Genomic DNA, 12879 nt, shown 5'->3' with positions numbered 1-12879 from the left:
TAAGTAGATGGGGCCTGGCTCTGTTGCCCAGGCTAGAGTGCAATGGTATAATCTTGCAGCCTCTGCCTCCTGGGTTCAAGTGATCCTCCTGCCTCACCCTCCTGAGTAACTCGGGCTACTAACATGCACCACCACACCTGGCTAAATTTTGTATTTTCAATAGAGATGGGGTTTCACCATGTTGGCCAGGCTGGTCTCGAACTCCTGATCTCTAGTCATCCACCTGCCTTGGCCTTCAGAAGTGCTGGGATTACTGGTGTGAGCCACTGTGCCTGGCCAATTATGTAACAGTATTAAAGTCTACTTTCTTAAAGCGTTTTGATCTAAGGTCTACAAAGGTGTGGGCAGAAAAGTTGACAGAGAGCTCCAGAAAGGGAAGGCAGCAGAGAGCATGAGGCAAAAGACAACAGAAGTGTTTAGTAGTCAGAATATTCTCTTTAACCAGAGACAGGTTAGGCAGTGTGGCAGAAAGAGTGGAAACAGAAGTAGGAGAAAAAGAATCAATGAATTACTATAATAATGAATCATTGGAATACAGAACAATGGGAAGTATTATAGTATACATGCTTTCTACATCTCCCAAGCTCCTTGCAGTGAGGTATGGATGAGATGAATATATTTTGAATCAAAACAGAAATGTCACAAGGCAACCTCTGGGGAGCTTCCCTATAAGACAGCATGTGTAAAGTGTTAGCCTCTTCTTTCTCATGTCTTTCTCTAGCCCAACTACCTAGACTGTAGATGCTGCCATTTGGACCATGCCTGATTGGGTGGTAAGAACTAAGGAGTGTGAGTTCCTTACACCGAAGAATATTATACCAGCTTTGGACAACCTCTCAAGTTGTTTATTTGAGAGAGGCCTAAAATTTTATTTTATTTACACCACTGCTCCCATCCTCCACCTCTCCTCTGATTCCTTCATGTACCCAAACCTAATTGTAAGTAATATGTAGTTGAAGGACTGCTTCAAAAACACTACATGTTTGAGTAAGAGAGGAGGCATACAGATTTTCAGTTATTTAATGAAGGCAGTTCTAAAAAGAAATTCAAAAATAAAATAAAATGCATCTTCTTATTCCTGGATGGATTCAAATAAAGACTTCATGTCAATTTATGAGACATGTTAGAGAAGAAATGCTGGCATTTTATGAGGATATTGGACTAGATGATTACTCTGTGAATTTTCTATTGTAATACAAATAATTGTAATTGATGGATAAAATTGAGGTGTCTGCATTACTCACTATTATCAGAATATTATAATAGAGCTTTTTTAATGATGAAGGATGTCCATGGTCACCTCTTATAAATAGTTGACCATGTCTTTACCACATGACTAATTCTCTTTGATTATGCAGTTCAGATGGGTGGGCTCCCAATCCATTTTTTCCCCCAAGAAATTAGAAGCCAGCCAAAGATGTCAACTATTACCATGTCATTCGACATCCTATCCAGTGTAATAAGGCAAGAAAAAATATAAATAAGACTGTAAAGTAAGACATAAAACTCATCTTTACATTATTGTAATAACAACAAAAGAAACAGTGAAAAAGAGAAGATCTTGAAAACAGTAAGAGAAAGGAACATATTACCTACAGGGGAAATAAAGATAAGAACAGCCAAACATTCTCACCAGAAACAATGTAAGCAAGAAACAGTAGAAGGACATTTGAAACTCTACAATTCTATATGCAGAATATTGAAAATATTTTTTCCCAAGAAATTAGAAAATATTTTTCAAAATTTAAGGTTACCTAAAGATTGTTATAGAACACAAGAATTGAGATAATTCATATCCTATAATCTGTGCTACAAAAAAATATTAATGTTAGCTTTTCAGGAAGAATGAAAATAATGCCAGTTGGAAACTTGGAGCCAGAAAATTTAATTTTAAAAGGCCATAAATGGAAAATACTAAAGACTTTTCCCCCCTCAGGTTAAAAATGTTAAAGGATAATCAATGACTTAAAGCAAAAAATAAGAGTAAGGTATTTTGGGATTTGTAAAATATTACAAGTGAATGATATTAAAAATAGTACCAAGAATGAAAGGAAAGAAATAAAGAGGATACTTACATTGTAAGTCAAGTGATACATATTATTTGAAGGTAAATGATGAGACATAAAAGATGCATACTTTAAATCTTAGATGAACCATGAGAACAATAACAACAACAACAACAACAACAACAAAAACAATAAACCCAAAGAAATAAGCTAATAATCCAATAGTGGAAATGAGCTGGAATATTAAAAAGCATACAATCCAAAAGGCAGAGCACAAGAAAAGAAGGAAGAAAAATAAAACATTACAATATGGCCAACATACTGTGACTTATATAAAACACAAAAGATAAAGGCAGAGATAGACTGAATAAAAAGCAAGACTCAACTATATGCTGCCTATAGAAACAATTCTTTAAGTATAAAGGTTCAGATAGATGAAAATTTGTGAAAAATGTAAGAAAAGTAGAATGACTACATTAATATAAGAGAATATGGACTTTGGACAAGGATATTAGCAGAAATGAAGAGGACTATTTTATCATAAAATACATCAATCCTATTGTGTATGTACCTCAAAAGAGCTTCAAAGCATATGAAATTTATAAAGATATACCCTAACTGATAAGATTGAAGAAAAATAGACAAATTCATTATCACAGCAGGAGATTTGACTTTCATCTTTCAATATAGATAGAACAAATAAACAGAAAATCAATAAGGATAGAAATCATATGAGCCACATTGAACCAACTTGACCTATTTGACATTCGTGGGAAGCACTACCAATAGAATATACATCCTTTTCAATTGCATAGTGAACATTCACCAAAATAGTAGACTACAAAACAAGTCCCCCAAAACTTGGAAGAATTGAAATAATATAAAATATTTTTTGAAAGCGACAAAATATTTTCAAAAATCAGTAACAAAACGTTTAGAAAGCTCTAAATATTTGGAAATTAAATGACACACTTTTAAATAACTGATAGGACAAAGAAAAGGATCACAATAAAAGAAGATATTTTTAATCAATAGTGATAATCAAAATATAATACATAAAATTGTGTGAGCTATAGATGAAGTAAGGTTTAAAGAAAAATTTACGCTTTAAATCCTTATATTAGAAAAGAAAAATGGATTTTCAAATGTAAAAAACTAAGGTCCACTTTAAATAAATCAGAAAATGAACAAAATAACTTCAAACTAAGTAGCAAGAAAGAATTAACAAAGAACAGAGATGAATGAAATAGATACAAACAAACAATAGCAAAATAAAGTTGTTAAAAAAATTAACAAAATAAAGTGGTAGTTCTCTGAAAAACTTAATGACATTGATTCATCTCTAGGTTGATATGGGAAGAAAAAGTTCAGGGGAAGACACAAGTTGCTGGTGAGAGGAATTAAACAGCGGAACCTCACTGTAAATCCCATAGTGAGGATTTATAGAAATAGCCTAATATTATCAACAAATTTATCTCCATACATTTGACAACTAAGAAATAAGAGTATGAAGCAAAATGGACAAATTTCTTTAAAAAACAAATTATCCAAGATAATACAAAATAAAAAGAGAAAATTCAATAAATGTAATTCTATAAAGAAATTTTTGTAACTAAAAAATGTTCTGTAAAGAAATCTCTAGGTCCAAAGATCATTAGCAGCATTTCAGGACACAATATCAATATCCAAAAAATCAAGAACGCATTCCTATGCATCAAGAATATCCAAGCTGAGCACCAAAAGAAGAATGCAAGCCCATTCACAATAGCCACAAAAAGAATAAAATACATAGGAATACAGGTAACCAGGAAAGTGAAAGATACCTGAAAGAATTATAAAAAACTGCTCAAAGAAATCAGAAATGACACAAATAAATGGAAAAACATTCCATGCTCATGGATAGGAAGAATAAGTATCATTAAATGGCCATACTGCCCAAAGCAATTTATAGATTCATTACTATTCCTATCAAACTACCAATGATATTCTCCATTCAATTAGAAAAAAACTACTTTGTAATCATATGGAACCAAAAAAGAGCCCAAACCAAGGCAATCTTAAGGGAAAAGAACAAAGCTGCAGGCATCACATAACCCAACTTCAAACTATACTACAAGGCTACGGTAACCAAGAGAGCATGGTATTGGTATGAAAACAGACATAAACTAATGGTACGGAATAGAGAACCCTGAAATAAAGACACACACCTACAACCATCTGATCTTTGATAAGTTGACAAAAACAAGCAATGGGGAAAGGACTCCCTATTCAATAAATGATACTGAGATAACTGGCCAGGCATAAGCAGAAAATTGAAACTAGACTCCTTCTAATCACTATATACAAAAATCAATTCAAAATGGCTTAAAGACTTAAATGTAAAACCGAAAACTACAAAAATCCTGGAAGATAACCTAGGAAATATCATTTTAAACATAGGATCTGGCAGAGATTTTGTGATGAAGACAACAAAAGCAATCTTAACAAGAGCAAAAATTGACAAATGGGACCTAATTAAACTAAAGAGCTTCTGCACAGCAAAAGGAACTGCAACCTACAGAATGGGAGAAAATATTTGCAAAATATACATCTGACAGAGATCTAATATCCACAATCCATGAGAAATTTAAACAAAATTACAAGCAAAAACAACCCCATTAAAAAGTGGGCAAAAGACATGAACATACAATTTTTGTTTTTTTTTTTTTCTTGAGACAGAGTCTTACTCCATCACCAGGCACCAGGCTAGAGTGCAGTGGCGTGACCTCAGCTCACTGCAACCTCCGCCTCCTGGGTTCAAGCAATTCTCCTGCCTCAGCCTCCTGAGTAGCTCAGACTACAGGCGCGCGCCACCAGGTCCAGCTAATTTGTTTGTATTTTTAGTAGAGACGGAGTTTCACCATGTTGGCCAGGATGGTCTGGGGTTTCTTGACCTCGTGATCCGTCCGCCTCGACCTCCCAAAGTGCTGGGATTACAGGTGTGAGCCACCGTGCCGCAATTTTCAAAAGAAGATATACATGGCCAACAAGCATATGAAAAGATTCTCAACACCACTAATCATTAGATAAATGAAAATTAAAACCGCAATGAGATACCATCTCACACCAGTTGAAATGGCTATTATGAAAAAGTCAAAAAATAACAGATGCTGGTGAGGTTCCAAAGAAAAGGATAACCTATACATTGCACTGCTGGTGGGAAAGTAAATTAGTTCAACCACTGTGAAAAGCAGTTTGTCAGTTTCTCAAAGAACTTAAAAACAGAATTACCATTCAACCCAGTGATCCCATTACTAGGTATATAGCCAAAGGAATATAAATCATTCTACCATAAAGACAAATGAATGGATATGTTTATTGCAGTAATATTCACAATAGAAAGAACTAGAATCAACCTAAATATCCATCACTGGTGGACTGGACAAAGATAATGTACATATACACCATGGAATACTGCTCAACCATAAAAAGAAATGAGATCATGTCCTTTGCAACAAGCAACACAATTGGAGCTGAAGGCCATTATTGTAAGTAAACTAACACAGGAACGGAAAACCAAATGCTGCTTGTTCTCACCTGTAAGTGGGAGCTAAACATTGAGTACACATGGATGCAAAGAAAGGAATAACAGACAGTGGATACTAGGGCCTACTTGTGGGTGGAGAGTGAGAGGAGGGTGAGAATCAAAAAACCGCCTGTTGGATACTATGTTGCTGATGAAATAATCTGTACACCAAATCCTTACAACATGCAATTTACCTATATGACACTTGCAAATGTACCGCTAAGTATAAAATAAAAGTGAAAAAAAAAAAGCAGCTAAAAAAAAAAAAGAAAATATAAGAGCAAATAGGACACTATTTAAAATAGTACCAAGGGCTATATAAAGTATTTAGAGCCAAGCTACATAAAGTAACATATATAACTAAGTAACTGAGTGTGACAAATTAAATTCTGCCCAACCCAAGGTAAAAAAAATGGGCAAGACTTAGACACTTCGTAACAGAAGATATACAAATGATTGATAACACACGATGAGATGATTAACATCTATATTAATCTGGGAAATTAAAATGAAAATCAAAGTAATGCCATTACTCACCCACTATAATGACTAACATTTAAAAGACTGACAGTACCAAGTGCTGACAAAGACTAAAACTGTCTTTTGTTTTAGAGAGTGTAAAATGATACAAACACTTTGGAAACCTTTTGGCAGGTTGTTTTTTTTTTTTTTTTTTTTTTTTTGAGATGGAGTCTTGCTCTGTTGCTCAGGCTGGAGTGCACTGGCACAATCTCGGCTCACTGCAATCTTCACCTCCTGGGTTCAAACGATTCTCCTGCTTCAGCCTCCCAAATAGCTGGGATTACAGGCATGCATCACCATGCCCAGCTAATTTTTGTAGTTTTAGTAGAGACAGGGTTTCAGCATGTTGGTGAGGCTGGTCTCGAACTCCTGGCCTCATGATCCACCTGCCTCGGCCTCTTAAAGTGCTGGGATTACAAGTGTGAGCCACTGCACCTGGCCCGGCAGTTTCTTATAAGTTAAACATAATTGTAAAATCCAGCACTTCTATTCAAAGCTATATAAACAAGAGAAATATATGTCTTTATATAAAAACTGGTACAAAAATGTTTATAGTAGATTTATTCATTTTAGATGTTGGCAATTTGTGTGTTCTCTAATTTTTTTTTTGGTTAGCCCAAGTAAAGAAGTTTTATTAATTTTATTAATGTTTTTGAGTAAGCAGTTTTTGGATTTGTTGATTTATTCTGTTGTTTTCCTGATTACAGTTTCATTGATTTTTGCTCTAATTATAATTGTACATTTTTCGTGTTTACTTTAGTGACTAAGAAAATTTTCTTTTTCCAGCTTCCTAAGGTGGAAGCTTAGGTTATTGATCTTAGACCTTTCTTCTTTGCTAATATATTCACTTAATGGTATGAATTTTCCTCTCAGCGCTGATTTTGCTGTATTCCACAAATTTGGGTAAGTTTTCATTAACTTAAAAATATGTATAATGCCTCTTGAGACTTCTGATTTGACCCTGGGGTTGTTTGAAAGTGTATTGTTTAATGCCCAGTATTTGGGAATTTTCCAGCTATCTTTCTGTTACTTATTTCTACTTTAATTCCGTGGTTGTCTGATAATGTATACTTTGTATTTCTGTTATTTTAAATGTGTCAATATGTATTTTCTGGACTAAATGTGGTCTGTCTTACTTAATATTCCACATGGGCTTGAAAATAATGTGTATTCTGCTGCTGTTGGAAGGAATATTCAAGTTGATAGATGGTGTGTTCAGGTCAACTACATTCTTACTGATTTTCTGCCTGCTTGATCTATCAATGACTGACAGAAGGTTGTTGAAGTGTCCAAATATGATAATGGTTTTGTCTATTTTTCCTTTCAGTTCTATCAGTTTTTGCCTCACATGTTTTGATGCTGTATTATTAGCTGCATGTACACTTAGTATTACTACGTTTTCTTGGGGAATTGACCCATTTATCATTATGTAATGTCCTTCTTTATCCCTGATTATTTTTTTTGTTTTGAAACATGCTTTGTCTAAAAGGTTACTTTCAATTAGTGTTAGGATGGCATGCCTTCTATCTCTTTACCTTTAACCTATCTGACTACATTTAAAATGGGTTTCTTGTAGGTAATATAGTATTAGTCTGTTCTTGTGTCACTATAAAGAAATACCTGAGGCTGAGTAATTTTTAAAGGCAAGAGGTTTAATTGGCTCGTAGTTCTGCAGACTGTACAGGAAGAATGTGGCACTGGCATCTACTCCTTGTAAGGGCCTCAGGTGCATCACAAGGTGAGAACAGGAGAAAGAGAGAGGGGAGGAGGGCCAAAGACATTTAAAGAACCAGATCTCATGTGGACTCAGAGTCAGAACTCACTCATCACCAAGGCAATGGCATTAAGACATTCACGAGGGATCTGCCTGCATGATCCCAGCACCTCCCACCAGGTACCACCTCTAATATTGTGAAGCACACTTCAACATGAGATTTAGAGGGTACAAACATTCAAGCTCTATCATTAGGTCTTGATTATTTTTTATCCTCTCTGACAATCTTTTTCTTTTAATTGGTATATTTAGACTGTTTACATTTAATGTGATTAATTGTATATGTATATGTACACACACACACACACACACACACACACACACACACACACACACACACTTGAGATGAATTCTCACTCTGTTGCCCAAGCTGGAGTGCAGTGGCACTGTTTCTACTCACTGCAACCTCCACCTCCCAGGTTTAAGTGTTTCTTCTGCCTCAACCTTCTGAGTAGCTGGGAATTTAGGCATGCACCACCATGCCCAGCTAATTTTTGTATTTTTAGTGCAGATAGGGTTTCACTATGTTGGCCAGGCTGGTCTTGAATTCCTGACGTCGTGATCCACCCACCTCGACTCTCAAAGTGCTGGGATTACAGGTGTGAGCCACTACGCCTGACCAATATATTTTTATTATGTCAGTGATGTTTGTAATTATTCTCTACCTGTTGCCAGAGGATTTTTTTTTTTAAATCTTAACCAAGCATTTAAAATGATTCCATTATGTCTCCTCTTTCAGTGAAACAATTACAGCTTTTTCCAAAAAATGTTACTGGTTCCTCTGGAGTTTACAACATACATCTTTAACTAATGTAAATTTATTTTCAAATAACACTATACTTATTCATCTGTAGAATAAGTATCGTATAAAAGAGTATTTCCAATTACTGCCTTCTGACCCTTGCAGCATTGTTGTCTTTTGTTTTAATTATTCATATTATGTAATCACCAATGCAGTGTTACCATTATAGATTTAAACAGTTATCATTTAGATTAATTAAAATAAGAAAAGTAAATAATATATTTTAGTCTACTTTTATTTATTCCTTTTCGAATGTTCTTTCTTTCTTTATATACATCCAAGTTTCTAACCTATATAATTTCCTTTTGTTTCAAGAATTTTCTTTTAAATTTCTTGCAGGGCAGGTATATTGGTAACAAATTCCCTCAGATTTTTGTTTGCCTGAGAGCATTTTTATTTTCCCTTTACTTTTGAAAGATAATTTTACTGGATATAGAATTCTAGGTTGGTGTTTTTTTTTTTTCTGTTGACATTTATAGTATTTTACTTCACTTTCTTCTTGCTTTGATGGTTTCTGTCAAGAACTTCACTATAATTCTTGTATGCATATAGATAAGGTTCCTCACTCACCATATGGATTCTTCATGATTTTTCTTGGCTTTAAATATGATGTCTCTAGGTGTGGGGTTTTATTGTTGTTATTGTTACTTTTCCTGCTTGGTGTTCTTTCTGCTTCCTAGATTTGTGGTTCTTTGTCTGTCATTAGTTTTGGAAAATTCTTGGGCAATATTACTTCAGATATTTAATCTGCTTTTTTCTTTTTTTATATATATTCCAGTTAAAAATGTTTCCCTTTTTCATATATTCTCATAGTTCTTGCATTTTTTTCATTTGTTTTCCCTCATTCTTTTTCTCTTTGCATTTCAATTTGGGAAGGTTATTTTGACCTACTGTCAAGCTCATTGATTCTTTCCTAAACCATGTCAAATCAACTTATGAGCTTATCAAAGATATTCTTCATTTTTATCAGAGTATTTTCATTCTTAAATGTCTTTTTGAATTTTTCCTACAGTTTCCATATCTCTGCTTTCATTATTCATCTAGTCTTGCAAGATCTGCTAGAGCCCTTAACATATTAATTCTAGATATTTTAAATTCCCTGTGTAATAATTTCAACATCTGTGTCACATTTGAGTCTAGTCTGATGCTTGTTTTGTCTCTTCAGATTGTTTTTTTCTTGTCTTCTGGGGTGCTTTGCAATTTATTTTGAAAACCAGACATTTTGTATTGGGTAATAATAAAAGAAATGTATGGATTTATGTTATGCATGAAGATTTATATTAACACTGTTAGGAATTGGGCTGTGTTTAATGTGTGATATAGCTGTTGTTGCCAGAGTTTCAAATTATCCTAGTATGCTTCTTTGAATCTCCTGTTGACTTTGGACTTTCCTAAGTACTACCCATCAGAGAAAGTTTGCGTCTTACAACTCTTCCAACTTTAATCTTCTGTTATCATACCGAAGCCTTGTTAGTGTGATGGTAAGGTGGAACATTTGATTACCTTAAGGTTAAGTCTCAGTCTTTTAGAACGCTTGTCGCTTGGTGCTGTGATATTCACAAATGTTTTCCCAATGGTATATCTGCTGTCTGCCCTTGACACCACCTGCTTATTTCCCTGGCTACACTATTCCCAGTCTATTTGTTTGAAGCCCTCACCCCTATTAACTTTGTTTTTTACCTCCTCAGGTGAGCAAGGAAGACTGATGAGAACTGGAGTGGGAGGAATTCCCTTCCCTAAGCAAACATAAAGCTCTGTGCTCTGGAAATGTCTTTTCCCCCTGAGAGTCTGCTTTTGTTATGAGAAGGCTCTGGGCATATTTCAGAATGATGACTCTTCCTTCTTTCTGTGAAAGCCATTAGAGAATCTTTCTCTTTATAATGAGAACCTAATAGAATTCTTGGAGATAAAAATCATAAAATATGGGGAACCCCCTGAGCCTGCAGCCCTTTGGTGTTTCTCACTCTCGTGGTAGTTCACATTCAGCCTCCAGCAATTTGTCAAAATTATTACTCAAGTGTACCTACCAGTATATGACTTGGTTGTATCTGTTCCAGGTAAACAGATCTCAGCTGTGTTTTTCTGCATGTACCTGTTGCCCAGATTTTGAGGTGATCCCCGTTTGCCCTGCTATCTCAGTTCTCCAGTCATCACAGGTCATTTATTTTCAGCTTATTTTTTGTAATAATGTGAACGACAACATCCAGTCTGTCTGTGTGTCAGAGGTGGAGCTGGAAGTCTACAGATTCAGGGTAGCTTTATTCATAATCTTCGAACATGGAAAGAGCCCAAATGTCCATTCACATTTGAACAGATAAACAAGTCTTGGTAATTCCATCTAATGGAATATTACCCAGCAATGAAACATCCAACAACATTTTTATAAATAAAAGGAATCAGACACAAAAAATTATATGGTGTTTGATTTTATTTGTATATAATTCCAGAACAGGCAAAAATAATTTATTGTGATAGAAAGCAGATCAGTGGATATCTGGGGCAAAGAATAGTAGAACTGATTGCAAATGTGCAATAGGGAACTTCTTGAAGCAATGAAAAATCTTGATTGTGGTAAAGTTTATATGTATATAGATATTTGTTAAAAATTTCAAACTGCACACATACAATTGGTACACTTTATGTTACATAACAATATAGAGAAATATTGAGCAGTAGAATTCTATCCAAACAAATTATTTATAATATGAAAAGACAAACCACAAAGAATTTATCTGCAATAGATATTTCCAATAATGTACTTGTATACAGATCATATTAAGAAATTTAAAATATCAAAAATTAAAAAATCAAACTCAATTAATAAGCAAAAATTCAAGAAGTATTTTACATAACAGGACACCCTGATGACTAACAAGCATATAAATAGCTCTTCAACCTCATCATTCATCAGAGAAATGCAAATAATAACCATTCTGAGAATCCAGTACGTACCCTTTGGAACAACTAGAATTTAACAAAGAAACAAAAGCCCTGGCAATACCAAATATAAGCAAACACAGAGAAATTGGCACTCTAATAATGATGGGAGTTTAAATTGGTACAACTCCTTTGGATAATTCCTTGAAATTATTTACTAAGATTACTTATACTTGTATCCTGCAACCTAGCATTTTCACTTCTCAATATATTTCTGACATAAATGTGTCCATGTGTACACAAAAACGTATGTACAATGATGTTGATGGTTATAGTATTGCTAATAGCTGAAAGCTGGGTTCAGCAAAAATATCCACTTAGCCGTTGAGTGAGTGAGAAAATTTTGGTATATCATACAATGGGAATATGCTACATGGATTTATCTCAATGGATAATATTGTACAAATGAAGTCAGCCGCACAAAAATGCATATTGTGTGATTTCATTCATATAAAGGTTAAAAGCAGACCTAAATCCTTGTGGTTATTTCTTAGGTAGGGAGAACGAGGGAGATTTCTTTGATTCTGGTAATATTCTAATGCTCGATTTAGGTGTTGGTTATAGTGAGAGGTTCACTTAATAAAAATTTTTCAGGTTGTACATTTAAGATTTATATATTTATACTTGGATTAAAATGTTTACAAAAATGTAATTTGCAAGATATATATATATATATATATATATATATATATATATATATACACAAAATGTTAAGAGGGATAAAGAATCTAAGAGTTGGGGGGCTTGAAAATGAGATTATTGATGTGGGCAGAAATCCAAAGCAATCATCCTAAAGATTTAAACTAACATTGATTTCCTGTGTAGAAGAGTCACTTAAAAATCCTCACACAGAACAGGATGGTCAAAGTTAGAAATGATTATTTTGTTATCACAGAAAGTTGATATTTTCAGAGAGCTGCCAGCATGATTTTTATCTTCATGATCTTGGGCATCAATGGTAGTCCAAATTTGTGCTACTAGAACTATGATTTTGAGAAATGCCTTATAGGTATATCAAAAGCAGTATGTTTAATTTCCATCCACTAACTTAATCTAACCAGACTTCTTTATTGCTACATCCTTGCCTTTTTCCTACATGAAAAGAGTTAGTGTAGTCCTCAGCTTTGAGATTTGAGTACCTGCCTTTCAAATTAAAGGCATGATATTTCCTCTAAGTCTTCTTCCCTTTCAATGGAAAACAACATAATTAGATCAATATCAGTGTTACCACTTGTTTTCAATATGTTTACCTCCAAAGTCCACCTTGATTTCT

General features: G+C 34.2%; 1 long non-coding RNA gene across 1 annotated transcript in view; it reads left to right on the top strand.

The window, feature by feature from the left end:
* The window catches only part of LOC116549202, a 103030-nt gene extending 91712 nt beyond the window's left edge, over window positions 1–11318 (top strand). The window contains exon 4 of the long non-coding RNA XR_004267748.1: window positions 10358–11318. This is a non-coding gene — a long non-coding RNA (uncharacterized LOC116549202). The remainder of the gene's footprint in view (window positions 1–10357) is intronic.
* The last annotated feature ends 1561 nt before the right edge of the window (window positions 11319–12879 follow it).

This window comes from Sapajus apella, unplaced genomic scaffold (assembly GCF_009761245.1).
Source record: "Sapajus apella isolate SASKATOON/1434 unplaced genomic scaffold, GSC_monkey_1.0 scaffold6, whole genome shotgun sequence".
Lineage (NCBI taxonomy): Eukaryota > Metazoa > Chordata > Mammalia > Primates > Cebidae > Sapajus > Sapajus apella.
This window is presented reverse-complemented; position numbering and strand designations above follow the sequence as displayed.